The 17510-nt window shown below is 45.0% G+C and overlaps 1 long non-coding RNA gene across 2 annotated transcripts in view; it reads left to right on the top strand.

Annotated features, from left to right (window-relative positions):
- Window positions 1-16806, top strand: part of LOC146395797 (uncharacterized) — a 76123-nt gene extending 59317 nt beyond the window's left edge. The window contains exons 2-3 of one of the 2 annotated variants that reach the window (XR_014829310.1): window positions 10291-10340; window positions 11206-16806. This is a non-coding gene — a long non-coding RNA (uncharacterized LOC146395797). Of the gene's footprint in view, window positions 1-10132; window positions 10221-10290; window positions 10341-11205 lie in introns of both variants that reach the window. The other variant, XR_014829311.1, reaches the window with a different exon arrangement.
- The last annotated feature ends 704 nt before the right edge of the window (window positions 16807-17510 follow it).

Below are 17510 nucleotides of genomic sequence, written 5' to 3'. Positions count from 1 at the left end.
AAGCCTGTGAAATAAAAGTTTCTTTGCTTCAGGTCCTTCCTTGCAGTGGGGAAAAAAAAAAAAAAAACCTCTCTGAAAAATCATTTCTTCTGACCTGTCTGAAACACATGCATTGAGTTAACGGCAGGAAAACCTTTCCATGCTCTCTGACAGGCTTTAGTCCCGTTTTGGGGCCTTTGCACACAAAGCTTCAAAGTGCTCCGAAACCCTACACTCTAGGCCAGTTATATTTGTGGTTCTCTCAAAGTGAGTGGTATCTTCTCAAAGCCCTAGGTCCAGGCTCCATTTGCCAAGTGTACCATCTGTACCAAACTTGGCTCATCTATCTTATCAAAACGCCTATATTTCAGCTGCAGGAAACCTACCTCTGTCCATGGTGTGAATGGACATCATTCAGCCTGGCCTTATAAGACAGACTTCATAACAGCCCAGTTATTTTGAAAAGAGTATGTCATCCACTTTGTGAATTAACACTGTGCCTGGTATTTCTTTCCTATTATAGAGACTATCAGATTCCACTAAATTCCTCTCTGGAGTCATGTGAACTCTGCCATCTGAATGGTATGCATGGCCTATGGCACTGAACACTGAATGTAAACCAGCACTGTGAAAGAGCCACAAGTGATACGCTAACAGGTTTCAGGCACAAGGCTCTAGGTGTAGCTTGCACTAGGCTGAACTTCCAGTACTGGAAAGAACACGATTAGAAAGCCTCGGTGCTGGCAGTTTGGTAAAGAGTCTCCCAGTTTCTTGGGGTAATTCTTCTTACCTGCGGGATATCATGCTAAGTGAAATAAATCAAAGAAAGACAAATACTGTATGTTATCTCTTATATGTGGAATATAAAATGAATTAATAATAAAGAAATAGGTTCACAGATATCAAGAATAAACTTGGTTACAAGGTTTAAAAGGCCTTGGCATGTAGTCTCAGGGTGATACTGTTTAGAAGAAGGCCTCAATGTCTGCAAATAATAAATGCTTGAGAGTGTGTGGAGAAAAATAACTTTCTCTAACTTTGGTTTGGAATGTATACTGGTGCAGCCCTTGGCAGATTTCTTTAGAAACAGAATAGAGTTACTATATGTTCCTGCAATCCCACTTCTGGGCACCAGTTCAGAGAAACCTATAATTTGAAAAGCTACATGTACCTCTATTATCATTGCAGCACTATTTATAATAACCGTGATATGGATATAGCCTAAATGCCCATTGACAGATGAATGGATATTCCATATATACAGTGGAATACTACTGAGCCATAAAAAAGAATGAAATCATGTTATTTGCCACAACACGGATGGGCCTAGAGATTATCATACAAAGCAAAGTAAGTCAGAAGAGAAAAACAAATACCATATTATATCATGTATATGTGGAATAAAAAAATATTGATACAAATGAATTTATTTACAAAATGGACATAGACCCACAGACATAGACTACAAACTTATCATTCCCAAAGAGGGAAGGGGAGGAGGGATAAATTAGGAGGCTGGGATTAACAGATAGATACACACCACTATAAGTGAAAGAGATAACTAAAAAGGACCTACTGGATAGTGCGGGGAATGAATTGTCTAGTAGATACTCTAGTAATGTAATGTAGGCCTCTTTATACAGTTCAGTACATACATGACTCACTGAGGATAGCTTTTAGGTAAGGACACTGTGTTCATACCGCTTGTAAGAAATATCTATTTGTTTGATGTAAAATTAAGCTTATACCTTCACTTCTGAAGGCAAGGCAGTTGCATTTTTTTTCTGTTCAATGCTAGACTTTAGGCAGCTCTATGTAGCTTTTGAAACAGTGAAACAACAGGTCCTTTTTATAATTCACTACATGCCTATTTAAAAGAACTATCTTTCTCCTACTGTATAGCACAGGGAAATATATCCAATCACTTGTGATAGAACATGATGGAAGATAATATGAGAAATAGAATGTATAAATGTATGACTTTGCTGTACAGTGGAAATTGACACAACATTGTATATCAGCTATAATTTTAAAAAATTAAAAATTCTTGATAAAATAAAATAATTGTCTTACACCAAAGAACCATTGTGCCTAAAAGTTCTTACATGTAGCTTGTAAGTGATGTCTATTTATTTCATTTAAATGCAAGCCTCTACAAAGAAATGGTAAGAAATAGATAATTTTCCCTTAAAGCTAGTATTTTCACAGTTTCAATGTAGCCTTAGAAAGAGTAGTGTTGGCATTCCCATTGCAGCTCAGCAGGTTAAGAACCCAACATAGTGTCTGTGAGGATGTGGGTTCAATCTCTGACCTCGCTCAGTGGGTTAAGGATCCAGCGTTGCTGCAAGCTGTGGCGTAGTTTGCAGATGTGGCTCGGATCCGGTGTGGCTGTAGCTGTGGCGTTGGCTGGCAGCTGCAGCTCTGATTCAACCCCTAGCCAGCAACATCCATATGCCGTAAGTGCACCCTAAAAAGAAAAAGAAGGAAAGAAAAATAAACTCAATGCAAACTTAACTGGAAGCAAGTCTTTTCATGCAGACTGACAAGAGGAAACATTTGTTCACTGTTTGAAAGTTGCGCTTTTGGTAGTTTCAAAGCAGTTTTAGAAGAACTAGTGCTACAGGCCTCATACAATTCATTGCATGCATGATTCAGAGTATAAATCGCCATAAGAATACTGTGTTTAAATTTTCTTTCACGTAGGTTTTTGTAAACATCTATTTACATAATGTGGTATCCTGTGTTTATATGTGGATGGGAGAAAGTAGATTAACTTCCTCATTTGAATGCTTGGATTTTCCCAGATATATATCTAACATATGAACACTTAGAATATGGAGTTCCCGTTGTGGCGCAGTGGTTAACGAATCCGACTGGGAACCATGAGGTTGCGAGTTTGATCCCTGCCCTTGCTCAGTGGGTTAACGATCTGGTGGCATTGCCGTGAGCTGTGGTGTAGGTCGCAGAAGTGGTTGCTGTGGCTCTGGCATAGGCTGGTAGCTACAGCTCCGATTAGACTCCTAGCCTGGGAACCTCCATATGCAGCGGGGGAGTGGCCCAAGAAATGGCAAAAATATATATATTTGTCTTTTTAGGGCCGCACCCATGGCATATGGAAGTTCCCAAGCTAGGAGTTAAATTGTAGCTACAGCGGCTGGCCTACACCACAGCCACAGCAAGGCATGATCTGAGCTGTGTCTGTGACCTACAGCACAGTTCATGGCAACACTGTATCCTTAACCCACTGAGTGAGGCCACTGGAATAAACTTCAGTCCTCATGGATACTGGTGGAGTTTGTTACCCCTGAGCCATGACAGGAACTCCTGAACACTTTTTAACCTGCAGAAGAAAAGGAAGATACAGGTTTTCCTGGCTAAAAAGCAGGCTTTCACAGCTTCAGTGTAGCCTTAGAAATACTAGGTCTGCATGTCTGAGATAAAAAAGTCTTTACTTGCAGATGGAAAGGAATGTACATCCTTTCTTATTTTGAAAACTGTTTCTAAGGTTACTCTGAAGCAGCAAAAAACCTGGCTTTCAACAGGGAAATCATATACCTACTTCCCAGTGTATGTAGTCTTGTTCCCACTTTAGATTTATTGAGGTGTTTTTTATAAGCCAAATGAAAGGAAAAGAAATGGGAGTTCCCGTGGTGGCGCAGTGGTTAACGAATCCGACTAGGAACCATGAGGTTGCGGGTTCGGTCCCTGCCCTTGCTCAGTGGGTTGAGGATCCGGCGTTGCCGTGAGCTGTGGTGTATGTTGTAGATGCGGCTCAGATCCCGCGTTGCTGTGGCTCTGGCGTAGGCCGGCAGCTACAGCTCCGATTCGACCCCTAGCCTGGGAACCTCCATATGCCGCAGGAGCGACCCAAGAAATAGCAAAAAGGACAAAAAAAAAAAAAAGAAATGTTAGGCATAGTGTTCATTCACTTAAAGAAAGTTATATTTAATGAGGAATACACATAGCTAATTGTTTAACAGACTGTAGCATCAGTGTTTGTGAGTGTATGTTGAGCTGAGAAAAGCCTAGCATTTTATTTTATTTTGCTTTTTAGGGCCACACCTGCAGCATATGGCAGTTCCCAGGCTAGGGGTTGAATTGGAGCTGTAGCTGCCGGCCTACATCACAGCCACAGCAATGCGGGATCCCAGAGACGTCTGTGCCCTATACCACCCCTCACGGTAATGCTGGATCCTTCCACCAAGCAGGGCCAGGGATCAAACCCTCATCCTTATGGATACTAGTTGGTTTCTTTTCCACTGTGCCACAAGGGGAATTCCCAAGTCTAGCATTTTAGCAATGAATATATGTAAAGATCTTACCTTTTGCCTTTAAGTCGTTTTCTGATATTAGATATACATAGAACTTTATTACAAGCTATATGAAAGAATTTATAAGCCCAGCCCAACTATATTTCAGTGAAAAACTTATATGTGAGTCATGCGTCTTGGATTGTATAGCAGAGTTTTTCCAACACTAGAGTTATATAGATGCCTCTTACAGCTACATGAAGGAAATTTTTGGCACATTCATCAATGAAAAAGTTATATACAGTGAGAAATGCATGTGGTGAATTATTTAACAGACCTATAACTTCAAAGTTTCCATGCATGCACTGTAGTTATGAAAAGAATAGTTTTCTAATAAGGAATACATATAAAAATCTTCTGTTTGCAGATGAAGCTATATTTTCAGATATGATAGATTGTCATTACAAGCCATATGAAAGAAATTTTAGGCACAGTGTTCTTTCAGTGAAAGGAAATTATATTCTGTGTCATGCATGTAGTAGACTTTATAATTTTGTAATAACCTGTAGCTCTAATGTTTATAAGGCTACTTTGACTCTGCATGAAGTCCAGTGTTCTAACAGCAAATAGATGTGAACACCTTTTGAGTCTGTGTAATAATGTACTAAATTTGATATATATTGATGTTTGTTACAAGCTATGTGAAAAAATTTTGGACAGTGTTCTTTCAGCTAATGGAGGTGTCCTGCAGCGAGTCTTATTTAACAAATTTGTAACACTTGTAAGTAGGATTGCTTAGAAGCTACAGTATGTTCAGTGTTCTAATAGCAAATGGATGTGGAAGTCTTTCCCATTGTATATAAAGATTTGTCACACACACACACATACATGTATATAAAAATTATATATAGTGTTATATGCATACATATAGTGTATATATATGTGTATGTGTGTATATATATATATGTTATATTATTACAAGCTAATGAAAGAAATTTTTGGTATTGTGTTTCCTCAGTAAAAAGAAGTTATACCCATATTTGACCCATGTATTGAACTGTTTAATAGACCTATATCACTACTTAGTTTCTAAGGCTACGTAGAAGCTGTGCTAAGCCCTGCGTTCTAACAGTGTAGGAAATTGAAATCCTTTCCCTTTATCTGTAAAGGCTTGTTCGCATGTTAATATACATATTTGTCATGAAATTAATTTTTGGCAAAGTGTTTTTTCAGTGAAAGGAGGTTGTACACAGTGATCCATGTCAGTGAACAGTTTAACAGTTATAGAACACTTGTGTTTCTAAAGCCTTCTTTAAATTTTTTCTTTTTACGGCCACACCTGCAGCACATGAAGGTTCTCAGGCTAGGGGTCTAATCAGAGCTATTCCTGCCAGCCTACGCCAGAGCCACAGCAGAGCAGCATCCAAGCTGCATCTGCAACCTACACTACAGCTCACGGCAACACCATATCCTTAACCCACTGAATGAGGCCAGGGATGGAACCCACAACCTCACGGTTCCTAGTCGGATTCGTTTCCACTGCACCACGATGGAAACTCCTCTAAAGCCTTTTAATTCAAAGAGGAACGTGAGAGTTTCTACTTCATTTAAATTAGCAAAGGGAAAAAACCCCACAACTCCTGGGCTATGCTGTAAATTAAAACGGGATTTTACTAAAACAACATTCAAATCTATCATGTGCTATTTACAATAATAAATAATAGTCTTTCAAAATAGGTAAAGGAGTCTTGGGAATGAGGCATCAGGGAGATGGTGCCAGCTCACATCAAGTCCCTATGCTGCCTCTCTGCCACAGTGAATGTCGCATTGCCACTGGACACACATTTGCCCCTGATTTTGATGAGTGCCAATTCTTCTTGGCCTTGAGTTTTCTGTTGCCCAGATAGGACTTGGCCTCCAGCTAGCAGGACAAGAGGTAGGTATAGGAGAGAGTGGTACCTGAGTTACCAGGAGCCACAATTCAGGTGTCACTCACAGTGTCTGCCCAGCAGCTGGAATTCCAGTGATGGCCATGCAACAAGGTCTGGGGATGACCAAGAAGATGTGAACTTGGGTTCTCTAAATTGGCTGGTAGGGAGAGTCCACTCCACCTCTCCCTTCTGCTCAGCCTCACCTCCCATTCTCACTGAACCACTCCATGTCTCAGAATCAGACATCAAATTGCTCCTCAGGCTCTCTATCTGTAGCCACCCAGAGCAGCATGATCTCTGCCATTACTGTGCATTCCTGGGACCAGAGGGAAGGAGATGATGGAGGGGTGAGGAGAGAGGCAGGGCATTGGTCCTGGGTCTTTGCACACACGAGACTCCACCTTCCCTCCATTTGCATCAAGGTCCTACCTGTTCTCAGAAATGGAATAAATTTCCTGCAGGAAATTTTCCTTGGTGCCATTCCTCATTCCCACCCACCAGTTGGATAGTTCTCCCACTCCTCTGTTATTAAACTCTCCCTGTAAATGTAAGGCACAGGGGATGGAGACCTGGAGTTTTCTGCCCAGGGGTACTTCTGATTTCTGTTCCCTTCCCCTCTTCCATAGGAAGTGCCAAGCTCTTGCCTTATTCTTTTTCTGGTGGTTGATCTCATTCTCCTCTAAGGTAGACAGACACCTGAAAGTGTCCCCTAGTCGTTACTAGCACCCTATGCCCACCCTTTTCATGTGGCACTACCATCAGGCCTCACAAAGGGGCTGGGCTTGCCTAGAAAACGGGATGTAAACCTTGGTCAGGTCGTGGCCCCCAAGAGCGTGGGACATGGAGGCCGAGGCTCAGGGATCTTGTAGCACAACCCTCAGTGACGACACTCAGAACCTGAGGCTTTAGGCTCCCTCTCTTCTTTGTTGCTGGACTTGTGGGTCCCCCATATCACTCTCACCCCATGGACACCACCTGAAGGAGAGGCTAAGTCCAGCTTTGTGGTCAGGCAGATCTACTGCTCTGCCAGCCTTGAAAACTGGGACCAGTGTGTATTCTGTGGAGCCTCCTTTCACTCATCTTTAAAATGGACATGATGTCCCAGCTCACAGGGGTGGCGGGGAGCCTCTCCTCAGAGGTTTCCTGAGTGCTGACCATTGAGGGCTCAGCTACAGGTCTCTCTCTTCCCAAACCTCAATTCTGATCCCCCTGGCCTAGCCCACAGTCCCCCTTACCTGGCCCAGATAATTCTCCCTCACCGGGCCCAGCATGACCTGATTAATGAAGATTGTGCTAAGGAAGGGGACAGACACCTGTGTCATCAGGGAGGGGGGTGGGATGAGCCTCTACTCCCAGATTTGCCTGGGTACCCTCTCTTGAAAACTCCTCACCCTCAGCTTCTGGCCTTGCCCCAGGTTTTCCTCAAGGAGCAGCCTAGGAGGAGCCTTAATAATCTCCTTTCAATTTCCCTCCCCCAACTCTCCAAGAATATAAGACTCCTGTGCAGACCTTCTGTAGCATCTTCTGGGCTTAATGGAGGTTCACCATCAAGGGGCGAACATGGAGGGCTGCTCCTGTCAGGGCCGAGGACAGGGTCATTGAGGCCATACTACCCCCACCAACCTCCCATTTTTGTCCAGTACCTGAGACCTCAGACCCTGACATCTGATCCATGTTAGCTGATACTCCATTCTCCAGCATGCTCTGATTCTAGACTAATCCCACCTCCAAAACTCACTCAGTGTGTGCTTTTGGCCCTGCAGCCTGCCCCTGCTCCCCATGAGCCTGTTTCTTCATCTGAAAAGTGTAGGAATCCCAGCTACCACAAGGGTCTCCTGAAGACTCCACCCTTCGCACTGTGATGCTGTCATCATTGTTCTTGTATCAGCCTGCAGCTGGATCGGGACAGAAAGAACCTCACATTCCTGTCTTCCCTTTTACCTCATCGCTACCCTGTGAGGCCCGCACCAGAGGCTTATTATCCCTCCGCTTTCCAGATGAGGAGGCAGAGGCCAAAGAGATGCAGTGAGGCTTAGGGGTCCACAGAGGACAGGCTGCACCTCCTGTTAGCCAGAGGCCCTGTTCCAGCTTCCCTCATCCACCCCAGTCCCACCTGGAATGAGATGTCCTGTCCACTTGACTCTCAAGTTTGTCCAGGCCCCTATCTGAGTGGAGCTGTGGATGGAGAGGGATGGGGTGGTTGGAAGTCTGGTTTTAGTTCCCTGCCTGCCCCAGATCCGCTGGAGCCTCTGCCACTCAGGCTGGACCCAAAGCCATGCTGATGCCTTCCCTGCCCCAGGATCAGCTTATAACATTCCCCTGGATAGCAGTTTCTTTTCATCTACTCAGTAACATAACCCCTGAGGTACCGCCTCTGACTGATGGGGTAGGAGGTGACAGAAACTTTGCTTGCTCCTTTACGTGAAGCTTCTAAAGTCCTTTCAGGAAAGGTCCACTAAGAATCCATAAGATGCTCAGACACTTCTCATCAGCCACCTGGGGCATGTGTCACAGTTAACTAGGCACCCAGGTGAGAATCCCGACTGTGACTGACTAGCAGCAACTGTGTGCGGGGCACAGTGGGGAGTCACAGACGGCATGTATATCTTGTCTCTATTCCAGCCATTTGTACCCAAGGCTGGGCAGTGCATCATACACCTGGCCCATGGGCTTCCCCTGCAGTACCCATCCTTGGGGCAAGAAGGATGCACTACCCTTGGAGGTGTGGTGAGTACAGAGGAGCTGCAGGAACCTGGGTTCCTGAGAACAGACTGGGTTGGTTTAGGGAAGAAAGTTGCCTCCTCCCACCCATCCATTCAACAGCCTAGAAAAAGCTAAGTGCCAGCAGGATGGACCAGCATGGAAGCCAAAGATCTGCTAATTTTGTTATCTCAGCATCCCCTCCTAGAATAGCCCAGCCATCACTTTACCTCATTACTAAGATCTCCTGCCCTTCAACCTGACTTTGGACAAAACTCTCCTTCTTCCTCTTAAGCCAGAAAATACTGGAATTTTTCAAAGAATCTTTAGGCAAGACATTAAAAAAAAAACCCAAAAAACAAAAAACAAAAAATACCCTGCCTAGTCCCCTTCCCTTCTCACTCCTCCTTTCATCCCAGACCTCCAGCCTCCACTTAAATCTAATGAGAAGTTCTCTGTTCAGTCAGTTGTCTTTGCAAAATAGCTTTTTAGATTTTTGAGAGCTCTTCCTGAACAGAGAGGAAAGAAGGTGAGGAATAAAAAACATGTGAGACACATTAAAGTACAAATCTCTTTTATTTGAGAAACTTAAAAAAAAAATCAAACTGTCTAAATGAGGATTTTCATTGGGTTCCTCTGAGCACCGTTTTTTTTTTTTTTTTTTCTTTTTTGGGCTGTACCTGGGGCATATGGAAGTTCCCAGGCTAGGGGTCAAATAAGAGCTATAGCAATGCTGGATCCGAGCTGTATCTTCGACTTATACCACAGCTCTCAGCAACACAGGACCCTTAACCCACTGAGCAAGGCCAGGGATTGAACCTGCAACCTCATAGTTACTAGTCGGATTCATTTCCACTGTGTCACAACGGGAACTCCTGAGCACCCATCATTCTGTGGAACACTGAGGATGGAGTACTCAGACTGGTTACCAGGGGCCTCAATATCTATTTCTATTGAGAAGCTCTGTTCTGACTGGTTTGAAATTCAACTAGTCATAGAGTTCTGTGGCTATAAAGGAATCACCTGAAAATCTCTAATTTAGCTCACCCCATTATCTGATATTTAAAGAATCTGATTCCAAAAGCAGAAGGAATGGTGTCCTATTACCCAGGAAGTCTTATAGGCTCAGGCTTCAAGTCCAGTCCCTGTCCTTATACATTGCTGCCTCCCAGGAGGTCCCACCTTATATGACAGACATATTAGATATCCACCCTGGACCTCCTATGGTGGGAAGCACACCCACCTGGAAACCTTTTCCTTTGTTGCTTTCAGAATTGGAGGTGCTGTGCAATGCAGAGAAGATGGAATGCATGGAGGAGGAGTTCCCGGCTCAGCACCTCAGGGAAGGGAGGAGAACGAGGTGGGAGGTGGGAAGCTGCTGTCCTGTTTTCTCTGGCTCCATATCCCTCTTCTGTCTTCTTGTGTCCTAGTGAGACAGCTGCCCAGGGAGCGCAAGGAGGGCAGAGATGGGACCCAATGGGTAAGACAGGATGATTTTCATTTTTTATTTATTTTTTATTACTTAATGAATTTTATTACATTTATAGGTGTACAACAATCATCAGGACTGGATGTTTTCTAAAATTTTTAAATTATTATTTTGCTTTTTAGTGCTGCACCTGCAGCATATGGAAGTTCCCAGGTGAGGGGTTAAATCTGAGCTGCAGCTGTCAGCCTATGCCACAGCCACAGTACTCAAGCCACGTCTGTGATCTATACTGCAGCTCATGGCAATGCTGGATCATTAACCCACTGAGAAAGGCCAGGGATTGAACCCGCATCCTCATAGATACCAGTCGGGTTTGTTACTGCCAAGCCACAACAGGAACTCCCAGGGTGATTTTTTTTTTTTAAATCTACAGGAAGGATGATTCTAGCTCAACCTCAAAATGAGCCAGTTAGCTCATTTTGCAAACCACTACTGGGACATGTGGGTCAAGGTTAGCATGCCCTTGGCAGGAAGAGCCTAGGAGCTGTGCAATGATTTAGACCACAAACTTTGATCCTGGAGCTGATGAAGGAGAGTTTCCTAAGTTTCTGGAGATGAAATATGCTGGGGGTGGCTTCCAGAGCAAACCCTGGCCACCTTGATTCAGTGCGTCCCACCCGGACCCTGTCCTGGACCATCTTTCTTGGATCACTGAGACAAGTGGTCATGACACAGGTGGCCACCTTGCTGAACTGGATGATGGTGGCAGGCACAGTGGGTGCCATGTATTCATGGTAAGGCTGGACCCTCTGGGATAGGCAGGAGCCCAGGCACTGACAGAACCACCTTCTTGAACAGCTCTGGGGGAACAGGGAGTGTGTCACCTGGACCTTTGACACCCATTTTTGCATTCCAGGCAATGGTCACCAGTTAGAGCTGGATCCCAGGAATCCGTGAACATGGCCTGAAACTCACCTGAGTCCCTGGGCTTTGTTCTCTGTCCACCCAGGATGCAATCCTGATGAGGAAATGAGGGGGACATTTTCACCCAGTTTATCCTCACTAACTCCAAGCTCATGAAGGCTCATGAATTGCATTCAACTCAAGGTACATCTCCACTCATTCTGGTCACCCCTTGGGACCAACTCCCCATTCAAAGGTACATTCCCTTGTGGTAGCTACAACCGTAGGCTTTGTTTGTCTTGTAGTTGTGTAGACTTCAGGCCCCTAATAAGTGCAGAGGCTGCTGAGCCTCCTGGGCAGATGACTGGACGACCGATGGACCTGGCTGTCCTCCCCTAAACAATAAGACGGGCCCAGCTTCCCATCTGCCCCACATTATTTAATCTGCACAGTCACTCTGTGCAGCAAGTCATGTTATCTAACGTGGACAGTAAAGTCATGTGGTTTATGAAAGTTGCCTAGGTCACAAGGTTGACAAGTGTTGCATCTCGGATATGCACATATTTCATAGAAGTTTGAATCAGGGAAAGGCAGATCTGAGGCAGCTGATGGCAGAGCGAGGAAGCCCTGGCCCAGCCCTCACTGCATACCTCAGAGTCAACTGGTCTGCCACCAACCTTGGAGGGAAAGCCCTGATGTCAGACTTTTCCTCACTTAGCCGGTTCTTCCTAAGTTTATCCTCACTAACTCCAAGCTTACATGCCACAGGCAGGAAGAGTCTGGGGCTGGAGTTGGCTCTGTTTCAGTTTGGGGAGCTGGAGGTGGAATTCCCACTAGACACATATATATATAGTCTTTTTCTCACATTATCATACTCCATCACAAGTGACCAGACATAGTTCCCAGTGCTATACAGCAGGATCTCATTGCTTATCCATTCCAAAGACAATAGTTTGCATCTATAAACCCTCAATTCCCAGTCTATCCCACTCCCTCCCCCTCCCCCTTTGCAACCACAAGTCTGTTCTCCAAGTCCATGAGTTTCTTTTCTGTGGAAAAGTTTATTTGTATATTAGATTCCATATATGTGATATCATATGGTATTTGTCTTTCTCTTTCTGACTTACTTCATTCAGTATGAGAGTCTCTAGTTCCATCCATATTGCTGCAAATGGCATTATTTTGTTCTTTTTGATGGCTGAGTAGTATTCCATTGTGTATACATACCACATCTTCTTAATCGATTCATCTGTCAATGGACATTTAGGTTGTTTCCATGTCTTGGCTACTGTGAATAGTGCTGCAATGAACATACGGGTGCATGTGTCTTTTTCAAGGAAAATTTTGTCTAGATATATGCCTAAAGAGTGGGATTGCTTAGTCATATGGTAGTTCTATGCATAGTTTTCTGAAGTACCTCCATACTGTTTTAAATAGCTATTGTACCAATTTACTTTCCCACCAACAGTGAAGGAGGATTCCCTTTTCTCCACACCCTCTCCAACATTTTTATTTGTAGTCTTATTAATGATGGCCATTCTGGCTGGTGTGAGATGGTACCTCATAGTAGTTTTGGTTTGCATTTCTCTAATAATCAGTGATGTTGAGCATTTTTTCATGTGCTTGTTGGCACATTTGGCTTTCGAGCAGCTGGAATGCTGCAGCTGAAGGTGGCTCTTTGGAGCCAAGGAGGTACGTGGCTGGTAAGAGAAGTATTTTTACAAGGAAGCCTATGAAGTTTACACTTCAAGACTCCTTTCTTGCATGAGTCTCTCCTAAATAGGTATTGATTTTCAAATTTAATACTGGATAAATAATCTTACATCTTCTGCTTTAGAGGGTGCCTCCCCCCCCACAATTGTTTAAATCCTACATCCAGCCAGCTAGCAGAGGAGCCCCAGGGAGTGCCTAGCCTAATGTAAAGGGCAGCAAGGTCTAACATTCAATTTTGCTTTGTTTTATTCATTGGTCAGGAATTTTGGTGTTTCTGGCTAGAGGACACTTGGGGTTGCAGTCACATGGTTGGATGAGCAAGAAATGAATATAGTTGAGTGGTCAGGGAGCCCTCTGGCTTCTTGCTCTCTCAGGGCTTTGTGTGGGGTCTGACCATGTCAGTGAACTTGGACTTCCTCACAGCATGGTAGTCTCTGCAAAGTCAGACTGCCTACATGGCAGCTGAAGGAGTCAGGAGTGAGTGTTCCAGAGAGTGACGCAGAAGTGCATGGCACTTTTTCTAACATCATCTTTAAACTTGCCCTTTTCAGCATGATAAATGCCTTTAGATCATACGGTTTGTTGCCCATTAAATACCAGTGTCAGTTTGGAGAATGGAAGGGCCACCTCAGGTCCACAGAGGGGACAAGGCAGAAGACACCAGAAGTATACTGCAGAAGCCTGCAGCAATATAAAGAGGGCTTATAAGACTGACTTGGGGAAGGTGAAATCTTTCCCATAAGGCCCAGCAGAGCACAGAACCACCTCTAGCTCAGGGAGACTGGGATAGGAGTCCTATGATTGGCTGAAGCCAATTGTGATTCTTTGCCCTTGCTGGGCTAGTAAGCATGGAGCAAAGAATGATCTTGACTTGGCCACTCTGTGTCAGCCATAAACTCTATGGGCAAAGCTTCCTGTCTTCCAGGCAGCCCTCAGAGCATGAGGTCCAGGAGGCCCTACACTGAAGACACTCAGTGGGTGACTCCTGACTCTTCACCAAATCTGACAAATTCTGTCAGATTCCATTGAGGCAGGGGCAGCTTCATGGGCATGTGACCCATGCAGGCATAAATGGCTCCAGGCTCAGGAAAGTCCATACTTGGATCAATGCTCTGCTGTTACCATCTCAAAATTCTTAATAGTTTTCCTTCCTTCCTTCCTTCCTTCCTCTTTCTTCCTTCCTCCCTTTCTTTCTTTCTTTCTTTCTTTCTTTCTTTCTTTCTTTCTTTCTTTCTTTCTTTCTTTCTTTCTTTCTTTCTTTCCTTCTTTCCTTCTTTCTTTTAATAAGGGACCCTGCAATTTCATTTTGCTCTGGGCTCCACAGCTTATGCAAATGGTCCTGTTCAGGTAGGAGATATGGTTACAAGGGCAGAGCTGGACCAGAGCCAGGAGTGTGGAGCTGGGGAGGACAGAGACCTGACCTTTCCCACCTCCTCATTTTATGGGTGAGGGGTGAAGAAACAGAGGTCCTCAGGGGAAGAGACCTGAAGGAGTTTGGTTAGGGGCAAAGCAAGGCTCTTCCTTTCCACCCCAGATTCCTCATGCTGAAGCAGGTCCTCAGAATATCTTGGAGGCAGACTTGGGGTTCACTCCCCTCAGAGGCAGCCTGGAATATGGGGCAGCCCAGGGGTGGCATCAGATGAGCTGGAATCAGACTCCTAGCTTAGAGAGCTTGGCCCAGGCTTTCAGTTGTCCTGTGTCTTCATGGGGAAGATGGGAGTTTTCCTCCTTCCATATGCATGGCTGATATGAAGATTTCAGGGATCATGGAAGGGACCAATCACACCCTATAAACCATCATCTGTGTTAGTTCACTTTGCTCATTCCTCCCCCTGGGGACAAGCTACAGCATCTAGATCCTGAGTGGTGGCTGCACCCAGAACATACAGTGGGATTAGGGCTCTCAGGCTCCGGGCTTCCTGCACTAGAAGGTCTATTTGCTTGTTCATCCTTCCCATTGGTACCTCAAGTCCAACAACTGGGGCAGCTGCAATGAGCAGGCATCATGGTGCAGGGCTCTGGAGACTCCTTATCTATCTGGGCTCAGTGGGCAGCACATGGCACTGTCAGCAAAGGCTTGAATGAGCAAAGTGAATAATGCTTGGAAAGAGGGGAAAAAATTGCCTAAAGTGCCTTCAGGCTGTGATTCTATTTGGGTCTGTACTTACAATGCCAAGCAGAAGTTTCCTTGAAGCCCCTGTGTAGAGCAGGGAGTAGCTGGAGGGGGCAGAAACCAGAAACCTTTGTCCTGCACTGTGGGTGTTGTCTGATTCTCAGATATGTCATAGCCTTTGGAGCTCAGGAAAGCACCACCTTATTACTCCTGTCCTCTTTGCCCCTTGCAACAGGGCATTTCATCTCCAGACTTCCATGGTTTCTTCCCTCTAGGTGGTGGCTATGGGACAAGACAGAAAGAGGGGCTAGAGTATAGAGCAGCAATTCTCAAGCCAGAGTGTGCCTGGGAATCACCAGGGAGGGCTGCTAATGCCCAGATCTCTGGGCTCCACCCCAGAGTGATCTGGGACTAGTGGGCACACGCCTTTATGTTTAGGGATATGAAAATCTCCAGGGTGGAACGGAACAGGAATATTTAGAAACCACATTCAAATTATAATAACTCACGTTTGGAAGAGGAGGGAAACTCTACCTCATTGCAACACAGCTTGCAAAAGTAAAGCCTGACACAAAACATTGGTGAGGCTGAGAGGAGCTTTGAGGGAGGGAGAACACACTTCTGAGGCAGGGACGCGGGATCAAGGGTTTCAGCGAAGCTGGCAGGTCGAGGCTTCCGCGCGTCCTCTAGAGGCCAAGTGTCCAAAGTACAGCGCGAGCCTGGTCAAAGTGCCTCCAGCCCAGCGGGGAGGAATGATTTACACGGAAGAAAAAGCACTGGGCGCCCAAGGCAGTGGTCCAGCCACATGTACATCTGCCTCATCTTGCGACACCTCCAATCCACTAAGGTAGGAAATGAGGTAGTAACTTGCTGACTAAAGGTACTGCGTCTCTTCTGGTTTAAAAGAGACTTTTGCAAATATTAAGGTCTCTTCAGATTTAAGACTTCCTCATCAGAACTTCCCTCTAAAGGTGTCTCCCTTCCCAAGAGGTCAGATGCCATGGAGTGGTCTATGGCCTGAGGCTGTATGCCAGTCACCACTGAGTCCCTTATTGATGTGTGGTGGCTTCAGGAGTTCAGGACCTGCTTATGCCTTGTCCCAGAAACCCAGCGGTCCCTGTGCCCCACGCTTGCTTACTTTTACCTCGTGCTTGCTGGACCTGCCATCCTTGAGGCATGGTTTGCAGCTCACTTTCAAGCTCTGGCTTAAAAGTCCTGCCTGCATCCCTCTTCCTTAAACTTACTCTGTATTTTGAGGAGGAAGTTAGCACCTGGGTTATTGACTGTGACTTTGGGCAGCTCTGGATCCTGGAGCTGCCCCAGGCCTAGCCCTCAACACTGGCACACTGTACTTCTTGTGGGAGTCCCTAGACCCTCCTAAGATCCAGCTGGGAAGCAGACGGGCCTGGCTTGTTTGCTCTCCCCTATCCCCAACCATGGGAGTATTTTGCTCTTATGGGACACTGCTTTCTTCATATTCAGCCAGAGCAGGGAGGGCAGAAGAGAAGAACCTCTTGGCTCAGCTCCCTCCTCTGCTGGCTCTCTTCTCCTCATCCCTCCTAAACTGCAAGGGCTTTTCTTTGTCTCCTGGAGTGAAAACACCCAGATCACATTCTGCATCCTCTTTATACTGTAGTTTCTTAACAGTCTCCTCTCTCAGCTCCCCAAGCTTTTGCTAAGTAATGGGAAGATTCTGGAATCAGAAAAACTTTTTTCCCTCTCTCTCGCTCTCTGTGAAGTCAAGTTTTTGAGACTGCTGTCTTTCTAGGATTAAAAAAAAAAAAAAAAGAATTGTTTTGAAAGATGAGCAATAACACATTCAAAATACATTTCTTTTCCAGGTGTATGACTTCAGAAATGACAGCAGAGGAGTTCCTGTCATGTCGCAGCAGAAACGAATCTGACTAGGAACCATGAGGTTGTGGTTCGATCCCTGGCGTCACTCAGTGTGTTAAGGGTCCAGCATTGCCGTGAGCTGGAATGTAGGTCACAGATGCGGCTTGGATCTGGCGTTGCTGCAGCTGTGGCGTAGACCAGCAGCTACAGCGCAGGTTAGACCCCCTAGCCTGAGAACCTCCACATGCCATGGGTTCGACCTTAAAAAGACAAAAGACAAAAAAACAAACAAACAACAGCCACCAACCAAACAAACAAAAAAACCCATGGCAGCAGAAATTATTATTATTTTGCCTAATTTTAAGTATCCAGTGTTTGTGTTCTGATATAATTCTATATTAAAAGGAATCAAGACTCCATAAGAGAGTAACTGATTCTATGTCTAAGGAGTAGAAAAAGATTGGGATGGGCTTGAAGTATCCTGCTGCTGGCCTCAAACAATGAAAAGTTTCAGAGTCGTGGGATGCACTAATAGAACAAAGGACTTCTTGGCCAAACTGTAAAAATTGGCAACAATGCATCACAATTTGAATGTCAAAACTGAATAATAATTGTAGTTTTGTTAAGAACAACTTTAGCCTAAAAAGACACGAGAC

The sequence above is a fragment of the Sus scrofa genome, chromosome 15 (assembly GCF_054392235.1).
Source record: "Sus scrofa isolate SSC_HxYL_T2T_F1_AM1 chromosome 15, Sscrofa_HxYL_maternal_Yorkshire_Landrace_v2.0, whole genome shotgun sequence".
NCBI lineage: Eukaryota > Metazoa > Chordata > Mammalia > Artiodactyla > Suidae > Sus > Sus scrofa.
The sequence above is the reverse complement of the archived record's forward strand: the minus strand, read 5'-3'. Positions and strand labels throughout refer to the sequence as shown.